The following is a 10694-nucleotide window of genomic DNA, read 5'->3' on the forward strand; positions in this document are numbered from 1 at the left end:
TTAATTAGCAATTTACTCTGAATCAGTAAATATCCTTGGCATTTGCCATTCCTTACCTCATTTAACTCTTACTGTAATTACAGGAGATGAGTACTCTTATAGGAGATTGTGTACATTGGACATTGAGAATTAGAGCAGTCCAATAATTTACATAACTAACTATTGAGTGGCTTGCCTGGTTTCTGAAGCTCCAATCCATATCCTGGACCACTAGACATGAGAAACAACAGTAAGTTTCCCCCAGTACCTAAAAGAAAAATGTCTAGTGACAATTCAATTTGTTTTGAGGCAGGTTGTCCTATAGCTCATGCTTGCCTTGAACTTCCTATGCAGCTGATGATGACTTTGAACTCCTCCTTACTCCATTTCCCAAGTGCTGGGATTACAAGGATGCACCATTGCACCTGGCTTCATCCATATTTATTTCAAATCACTGTACTAAGGAATAGATTTACTATTTGAATCAATAGAATCAGCCTTGAGCGACCAATCATCCCACTTTACTTGAAATGTGTCCCCTCAGTGCTGAAAGTTGGTGATTAAAAACAGGGTTGTGCCTTCAAGTACTTACAGTAATATTCCTTCCCAATTCTGCTTCAGTAACATTGTGTTGACAAGTAGAATTCTGCCATGGTCACAGCATTTTTTTGTTTTGATTTGTTTTTTTCAAGACAACTTTCTCTGTGTAGCTTTGGAGCCTGTCCTGGATCTCGCTCTGTAGACCAGGCTGTCCTTGAACTCACAGAGATCCACCTGCCTCTGCCTCCTGAGTGCTGAGATTAAAGGTGTGCACCACCACCGCCTGGCCAGTCACAGCATTTGTTCTACTTAGGTCAATAAACACTACAAATTAGGGCCCTTTTGCCTTTCTGAGGAAAGCCAATTATTAAGCATTATCTTCATGCCTCTACTCACAACCAAATAGGAAATACAGTAAGTAGATAAGTAGACTATGAATCTACTATGGCATCTTATACATTATTATAGCAAGAGTTAACATGGTAAGAGCTCATGCTATACCATGATCTGTGCTGCATGCTTTAGATGTATGAAAGACTGTAGAACAACTCTATGAAGAACTACTGCTATTTTTATTTTACTCATGTTGAAACTGAGGCATGGAGACCTTAAGTGAGTTGTCCAAAGTCATATAAATAAGTAAAACAGCAAATTCAGAATTCACATATAAATATTCCTGGTTTCAAATAGGTATTCAGTATGTCAATGAAGACAGAATATATCAGAATGAGCAGTCATTTTTTTTTGCACTAGGTGGAATCTTGAGACAGAGAGGCAATGAAGTCACATACAGACACAGACAGACAGACAGACAGACACACACACACACACACACACAGGGAGAGAGAGAGAGAGAGAGAGAGAGAGAGAGAGAGAGAGAGAGACCTTTAAAACTGCATCAGGACATACTAAGTGCTATATTAAGTGCTTGCTGTAATTGTGCTTGCTATAATTGTTGTTTTTCTTTTTGTTCAGGTTCATAGTAACATGGACCATAGTAACATAGTGACATGGGATACCTGGGCCCGTCCCTATTGGCACATCAGTATTTCTAGACAGACAGGATGAAGATTACTAGTTTAGTGGTGAATCCAGATAAGATGGTGCTTGTTAGGTTTAAGGTTTGGGATGTGCCACTGACTTCTACTGGAAAAGATTTTGTGCCTTGAAGGTGTGGCTGACTGAGAAATGTTAAAACCCCCTATAGACAGGACCTACAGACAAGCTCTCTTTCAACCTGAGAGCTCTAGTGTTTTCCTCCCAAAGCTCTGGACTGGCTGGGTGCACAGGTTGTTGCTGATATCTAGACTGGGATAAAAGTTTCATGAACTGTACATACTCTCTAACACAGTGCTTTGAAATCAGAAATTTATCCTTTTGGTATGTTTTGCACAGAGGTATAAATACTTTGTGTATGCATTAGCCTGTTTTCTGTTAGTAACTACAATCAATGTCAAGCTGACAAGATGGCTCAGTGGGTAAAGGTGCTTGCTGTCAAGTCTGGTGACTGAAGTTTAGTTCCCAAAACTAATATGAAGGAGGAAGAAGAGACTCACATACAGTTGTCCTCTGATTTCCACACGTGTGTCATGGTAGACGTGAACACACATACATACAAAATTTTAATTAAATAAAATAAAGTTTAAAAGTGTCACAGACAATGTTATAAAAATGAAATTGATGAATACTCACATCTTTCAATTAAATAAAAATAAACATTCTGGCCTAAGAGCAAAAAGCCACTTCAGGTAACTCTCCTCTGACTCACAATCTTGAGGAAAGAGGCAAAGTGTTGTGTCTCACAGTCTCTTTTTATCTTCTAAAGCTACCAGCATTCTAACATGGGGATGCCTTTCTAATGACTTTATCTAATCCTAATTATGGGCAAAGACCCATGTCCAAACATCGTAGTAATATTGTTGCTACTCTTTTAATACTTGACTATCAGGATGAAAATTTAAAATTTTCAGGAAGAAAAAGCAGTATTATTGAAACATTAATTAATTTAGCAAAATACCAGAAATCCTAGAATGCAGAATTTCTACTAACATTTTACTGGTTAACCAAATGATGGTACATTTATATAATGTAATATTACTAGCACCCAATGAAAACAAAAATAAACCAATTAAAAAATCAACCCATAACTAACATAGTTATCAGCATGTAAAAAGATAGGAAAACATTTCCTTTAATTTTATTTGATACATTCAGAAATTTAATGAACTCAAGAAAAATATTTTTAAAATAACTAAAGATTTACATATAAATATGATAATATTTGAGATTTAAAATATCCTAACTAGCATTTACAGGTGATTATATATTGTAAAATGTAAACATGTAACAATAAAAACTAAAATAAATCAGAAGGAAGAAAATCATCATGGTGAAAAGTGCCTTGGTGTTCTGTGAGACAATTTTTATAGAGGCAAATATTAGTAACTGGAGTCCTTAAGAAAGGACACGTAGTGGGGCTAGAGTGATGGCTCCGTGGTTAAGAGCACTGGATGCTCTTCCAGAGGATCTGGGTTTAATTCCAAGAACTCACATGGCAGCTCATAACTTCCTATAACTCCAGTTCCAGGGAATCTGACCCCTTCACACCGACATACATGCAAGCAAAACACAAATGTCTGTAGCAGGAATCTTAAAGAGTCTTATTAATAAAAACAAACCTGAGGCCAGTTATTGGGGTGAATGCTGGAAGATCAGAGAAGCAGAACAGGCCACAGCTTCCTCACCTCGCCAGTTCCTCAGCTGATCCTGTTTCCTCAGACTGGAAGCTTCCCAATCATCATCCAGAATGAATCTCAGCTGAACTGTGCTGCTCAAAGACTAAAATAAAAGCTTAACCAGCCAAATGCTGCTGGTTTCTGGTCTTCACGCCTTATATATTTTTCTGCTTTCTGCCATTACTCCCTGGGATTAAAGGCTCACTTTTTGGGGTTAAAGGCATGTGTCACTATGCCTGGCTGCTTCCAATGTGGCCTTGAACTCACAGAGATCCAGAGGGATTTCTGCCTCTGGAATGCTAGGATTAAAGGCGTGTGCTACCACTGCCTATCCTCTATGTTTAATATTGTGACTGTCCTGTTCTCTGACCCCAAATAAGTTTAATAGCATGCACAATATTTTGGGGAACACAATACCACCACATTTCTCCTTTTTTTGTCTAAAATTTAAAAAAGCTTATAACTAATACAAGAAAAACTATCCAATAAGTATATACAATATATACAGTCAAGAGTTACATTAACGATGTCTAGTCCATTAACATTTGACAGATTCAGACAAAAACTTCATTAATATATAACAATGTCTCCAGTCCAGTAACATTTGATAAACTCAGACAAAAAAATTTCATTACTTATCCTATGTAAAACAAGTAGTTTCTTTTTAAAAGTCGATTCCTTACTCTCCCTTTTTATCTTATCATATCCATATTCTCTCTTTTTTCTTTTCATAATAGATTCAATCATCTACCTTTTGTCATTTTTATATCTTCCCCTTTTTTAGTGTAGATTCAATTATCTACCAATTTATCCTATTATTCCTTTATCTTTTTTCTCAGAATAGATTCAATGATCTACCTCATATCTATATTCTCTTTTTTCTTTTTTAAACAAAAACTCTGAATCTAATCTTCTTGTTCAGCTTTTTTCTTGACCATTAACAATTAACAGCTTGTAACCAACCATCATAAACAATGACAATATCCAAAACTCATTAAACGACCAAAACTACCCACCCCACTTCTTGGGATTGTGGGCATCTTTTTCTTAAAATTACTTCCTGCTTTCTGGGGGGTGAAGACATCTTTAGGGGATCCTGAAAAGAAAATTTTTGGGTTAATTGTCAAGTCCTGTATCATTTGTTCAGTCTCTGCATAATGAGAAAGTGCAGGGCTTTTCTCAAGTCCTTGTTCAAGTAGTCTGTTGGGCTGGATCATCTCAGCTAGTCATCACAAAATTGTCCTAAGCAGTTTGTAGTTCAAAGTTGATCTTTCCGTGGTGTTAATCAGCTTAATGGCTTTACTATAGTCCATGTGGAATCATTATTGTGGGATCCTGTCATCTTTTTGAAGATTTCAAAGTCACTGTTAGGCATGGTCATGGTTCCCTGCAGACATTTTTTTTGTGTGTGTGCCTCCTCTGTGGTTTGGAGCAAACACAGTCTGATAAATGTCTGTTTCTAGGAACCATGAATGTTCTTCCCTAGAAGAGAATATCTTCACAGCAATTTCTCCCCACTATTTGTCTTGCCAAACTCTTCCAAATTGACCTTTGCTGATGCTTTCTTGTAACACGATGGTCCTGGCAATTCTTCTCTGAACAAGCAGTGGTAAGCTCTTCGTCCCAGGTAGCAGCATCACCGCAGTCACCAACATGATGAGAAGGAGCCAGCAATTTGGAGCAGCAGCCACTGCCTCCATGGTCCCGCTGCCACTGTTTGTGCCTGGGCCCAGGCCGAAGCTTCTCCTTAGCAAGCCTCCTAGGCCGCCCTCAAACTCAGGATCCTCCTGCCTCTGCCTCCTTCAGCAAATCCAACCAGTGTGCTTCACAACTGGCTGAGGGTAGCTCAGGTCTGAGCAGGGGCCCACAAGGCCACAGGCAAGCAGCTTTTACGTGAACTCATACTATTTGGGGGAACACAATACCACCACAAATGTCGATGAGATAACAATAAATTAATTTTTTAAAAGGACATATAGGGCCAAAATACATGGGGCTTAACTATTGTGAAACTTCCAAATCTGATGAAAATTATAAATGTACAAATTAAAGAAGCTTAGAAAATCCAAACACAAGAAAATAATACCAGCTATGTGGTGGTGGTGCATGCCTTTAATGCCAGCACATGGGAGGCAGAACCAGGCAGATCTCTGTGAGTTCGAAGCCAGCTTGGTCTACAGAGTGCGTTCCAGGACAGCCAGGGCTGTTACACAGAGAAACCCTATCTTCAAACAAACAAACAAACAAACAAACAAACACAACAACAACCAAAGAAAACAATACCAAACTCCATCTTAATAAGATTCATCAAAACCAGTGATGAAGGAAAAACTGTAAAGATAAAAAGCAGGCTAGGAACAGTAGATATGATATCAGAAGTAGTGAGAGGGAGAAGACATACACAAAGAAAACGTCTTTAATGTCAGAGGAAATTGCTGTGGGATGTTCTGTATGTCAAATATGTTGCTCTGATTGGTTAATAAATAAAACACTGATTGGCCAGTAGCCAGGCAGGAAGTATAGGCAGGACAAGCAGAGAAGAGAATTCGGGGAAGTGGAAGGCTGAGTCAGAGAGACACTGCCAGCCACCGCCATGACAAGGAAGATGTCAGGTAAGCCACGAGCCACGTGGCAAAGTATAGATTAATAGAAATGGGTTAATTTAAGATATAAGAACAGTTAACAAGAAGCCTGAGTCTTTAGGCCAAATAGTTTAAATAATATAAGAGTCTTGTGTTTATTTTATAAGTGGGCTGTTGGACTGCCGGGGTTTGGCGGGACCTGGAGAGGAAACTCTCTAGCTACAGGGAATATCTTTTAAAAGGATATATAAAAACTTTAGGAACTTACTAGAAGCAATCATGCACTACAAGCAATGTTAAAGTTTGTCTTTTCAGTAGAATTAAAACGACACCACATGGAAATATGGATACACATAAGGGACTGAGGAGGACCAAATGTGATAATACCCTTGTAAATACATCTTTCATATTACTTAAATCTCATAAAAGACAACTGATGCTTTAAATAAACATAGCAGTGAATTGTGAGGTTTATAAATATGTAAAAGTAAAATTTATGGCAGCTCTAGCATGAAGGATGCGGGAGAAGGTATGGAATTATACTGTTGCTAGGTTTGTACATTATGTATGAGATGATATAAATTAACTTGAACATAGTATTTAATCACTTAAAATAGTTTAGATAATCTTGAAACCACTTTTAGAATAGCAAAACAAAAGTTACAGTTAGTAGGTCAACAAAGATCATAAACATATACAACTTAAAGTAGAAAATAGGAAAGGAAAAACAAAGAAAGACAAATAGCAGCATAATACATTAACCACATCAATAATCACTTTAAAAAGTAAATGACTCTGAGTAAAGAGACATATGCCTACAATTTAAGCACTGGGATGGTTGAAGTAGGGGAACATTAGTTCAAGAGAAGCCTGGGATACATAGTAAGACTTGTCTAAAAATAAAATAATTTTAAAAGCACACCAAGAAATAAATGATCTAATCCTACTGGAATAGCTCAATGATAGAGTTGTTGCCCTAGGATTGATCTTGAGGGTAGTGAGAAAAAATGTATCTCTCTAATTAACAGGCATATAATTAACACACACACATATACTTTAAATATATAGAGAAAAATTATAAGCTAAAACTAAGGGGATGGCATAGCACTGTGGTGGTTAATTTTGATTATCATCTTGATTTGATGAAGAACATTAGTGAATCACACCTTTACATGTGTCTATAAGGACATTTCAATAGAGGATTAAGGGATGGGGAAGTTCTACACTAAACATACATGGCATCATACCATGAGCAGGGTACTAGAGGGAATAAATCAGAAAAAAGGAAGATGGGAGCTGAATGCTGGCATAGCTTTCTCTGATTCCAGATCAACAGCAGATGATACATTCTTTTCAAGCATATATGAAATATTTTCCAAGGTAGAATATATGCTTAGGCACAAAACATTTCTCAATAAATTTGAAAGGACTCATGTAATATACAGGATATCTATTTCCCACAACCTTGAGCCTTAGGTGTGGACATGTTTTGTAGATACATCTGTTGGGACTGTGCTCCACAACTTTCAACATTGATTGGTTGTGGTTTTATGTAGTGGTCTCTGTCTATTGTAAAAAGACATTTCCTGGATGAGGGGTGAAGACTATACTTATTTGTGGGTATAAGGACAGATTGTTCTTAGGGATTTGCTGGTTTAGTAAATTACTGGTTATAGATTCCCTTCCAATACCTATGACTTCACTAGCATGGAGTAGTTACAAGGTTTCCAGTTCCAGGCATGGTACCCCTTTTATTGAGCAGGTCTAAAGTCCAATTAGAGAGAAGCTGGCTACTGCCATTATATGGGTACCAGTATTGCACCCTTAAGAGTTATTGTAACATGCTGGTGCCAAAAGGTACCATGCAAACTCATGCTCAGTGAGGGGGCTTTCAGGTCAGTTCTAGATCAAGAATCTTTGGTCCCTGTTTCTGAAGTACATGGTGTCTTTAGCTATAGGGAGTTACCTTCCACCTCTGGAGGTAATCAAGGACATCAGCGATAGGCTGTATATTTTGGGAGTCTCTTGGACAGGGAGTTTTCCATGAGTTTGTGTCTTGTCATATCAGACATCAATAAAGTCTCATCAGTATGACTGCACAAATGTGAGATGGACAAAGATGACACCAATGAATATACCAAACTGGATGGAGAAAAGTCCAGGAGTCCCCAACCCTATATAAAGAACTACAGGCAACTGAGAAAAACTGGGAATGGGAGAAGTGGCCTTCCCTAGGGAAAAGCACACCAAGTAATTGTCCAGTGTCAAATGGTCAGCACTGAAAACACACATTTAGGTAACATTTACAGACCAAACAGGTTATATTTAGGAATATATATGTGTGTACATATGCACATATGCATTCAATAATAATTAGTAAAAAAAAGCAATTAATTTGAAGGAGAGCTTGGAGGGGTGTATGGGAGGGTTTTGAGGGAGAAAAGGAAAAAGAGAACTGTCATGATTAAATTATAATCTCAAAAATTTTATTTTACAGAAGTGAGAGAGATTGAATGAGAGAAAAATAGAGATAACAGAATATTTCCTAAATACTTGAATACTAAAGAATAGAATTCCAAGTAATCTTTGAATAGAAATAAAAAAATCACAATGGAAATGAGGAAATATTTTCAGTCAACTGAAATCACACATTAGAATTTGTAGTATGAAGCTGGAAGTCGATTAGAAAGCTTGCAAAAAAAAAAAGAAAAAGAAACAACTGGAAAAGACAAGCTGAAGAAAAGATGGAAGGAAATGAGCACACAAATAGCACAAGAAACAGTACAGCAGGGAAACCAAAACTGGACTCCTTGAGAAGATGAAATTGATAAACCTCTAGCCAGAGTGATCAGGAAATGAGAAAAGAACAAAAATTCCCAATATCAAGAAGGACACAGAACTACATATTCTACTGTTATTCAAAGTAAATTAATAACTTTGTGCCAACATATTTGAAAACACCTTGACAGAGAAACTATCAAAGCTCCCTCAAGAAGAACAACTATATACCTACTAAAGAAATTGTGCTTGCAGTAAAAATCTTCCTGTAAGTATATGTTTAGGTCTAGGCATCTTCATTGGCAAATCCTACTAAACAATTAAAGAAGAAAGAATATTGAATCTGCTACAAATTTTCTTTAAGAAAACAGAATGAAGAATTACTTCCCAATTCATTTTATGAGACTAGCATTGCTCTGATACCCAAATCAGAAAAGGATGAAACAACAACAAAGACATCAACTACTATTCTTCATGAATATTGATGGGAAAATGTCTAAACAAAATTCTTGCGAATCAAATCCAACAATATACTAAAAGTATAAATACCACTGCCAAGTGGGATTTATTCCAGGAATGAGGAGTTGGTTGAATATTTAAAAATAAATGCAATTCACCATATTAATGAACCAGAGGGAAAATGCTATGATTTCAGGAGATGAAGAAAAGCATTTCACAAAAATTAACATACATCACATATTAAAAAAACACAGCAAACTTCTCATAAAGAGCACCTAAAAAGCCTAAAGCAGACATCGTATGCAATGATGAAAGATTCAATTGTTTTCGATTTGGTCAGGTAAAAGGCAAGAATGTCTGCTTTCACTTCTAGTTAACACTCTACCAGTGTAGAATTTTTGGAAAGCATAATTAAACAAAAAAATAAAACAGGCTTTATGCACAGATTTTTTTGTACTAAATGTGATCATATCTACAAAAAGATACTAGAATTAAAACAATGTTGCCAGGTGTAGAGTCAATGTACAGAAATCAAGTATATCAATCAGGCTGTGATTTTTTGATTCTTTGTTTTCTACTTCTTTATGTTTTCTTGTCTCATGGCACTGGCTAAAATATTCACTACTGTGCTGAACAGTAGTCATTCTTGGGGACATCTTCGGATTCTCATTTTATTTAATCTTATTTTTTTATGTTATGTTTATGGGTGTTTTCCCTCCATATTTGTCTGCGTACCATGTGCATGCAGTGCTCAAAGAAGCCAGAAGAGGGCATCAGATCCTCTAGAACCGGAGTTACAGACAGTTATTAGGTGCCAGGTAAGTGCAGGGAACCAAATCCAGGTACATTCTCTGGAAGAGCAACAACTGCTCTTAACTGCCGAGTCATCTTTCCAGCCCTGGTCTCTAATCTTAAATGGAAGAATTTCCAATTTTCTACTGTAAGAATGATTGCTGTAGTTACTGGTATGATGCCCTTTCTCAGGTATAGGAAGAGAGCCATCAGTCCTAGCTAGCTGAGACTCTATCTTATTAAGTGAATGAATGTTAGATAATATTGGATGTATTTTCTGTATAATTAATGTTTTTTGTTTTCTTCTTTAATCTGTTAAAACAAAAATTGCATTAAATAAATATCCAAAGTAATCTTGTATTCCTCAAATAAACCCAACTTGGTAAATATTCATTATGGCTTTTTTTATATCTTGCTGAAATTACTTTACTAATGTTTGATTTATAAATTTTACATCTACCACCGGGAGTGAGACTTACCATATTCCTTGATGATATGGTTCTGGTCATGTTTGGTTACCAAAATAACTTGTAGAGTACTACTAATTTCTTTTTCTATAGAGGAATTTGGATAATAAAAGACTGAAAATTTCCTTGAATGACTTGTACAACTGGTCTGATAGTACTATGAACATGGTATCCCCTGGAGGAGCAATGTTATGTTCTGATTCCCTGCCTCATTAGAAAATGGTTAGGGGACTTCTTGAAATTTGTACTTTTTAAGTCATGTTTACAAATTCCATTTTAAAACAATGTATCCAGTCTGAGATCCAAGTTTTCAAGTATATTGAACTCTTCATGCCACCTCACTTTATCTTTTCAATCTGTGT

Source organism: Peromyscus californicus, unplaced genomic scaffold (assembly GCF_007827085.1).
Source record: "Peromyscus californicus insignis strain IS unplaced genomic scaffold, ASM782708v3 Scaffold_10__1_contigs__length_136768540, whole genome shotgun sequence".
NCBI lineage: Eukaryota > Metazoa > Chordata > Mammalia > Rodentia > Cricetidae > Peromyscus > Peromyscus californicus.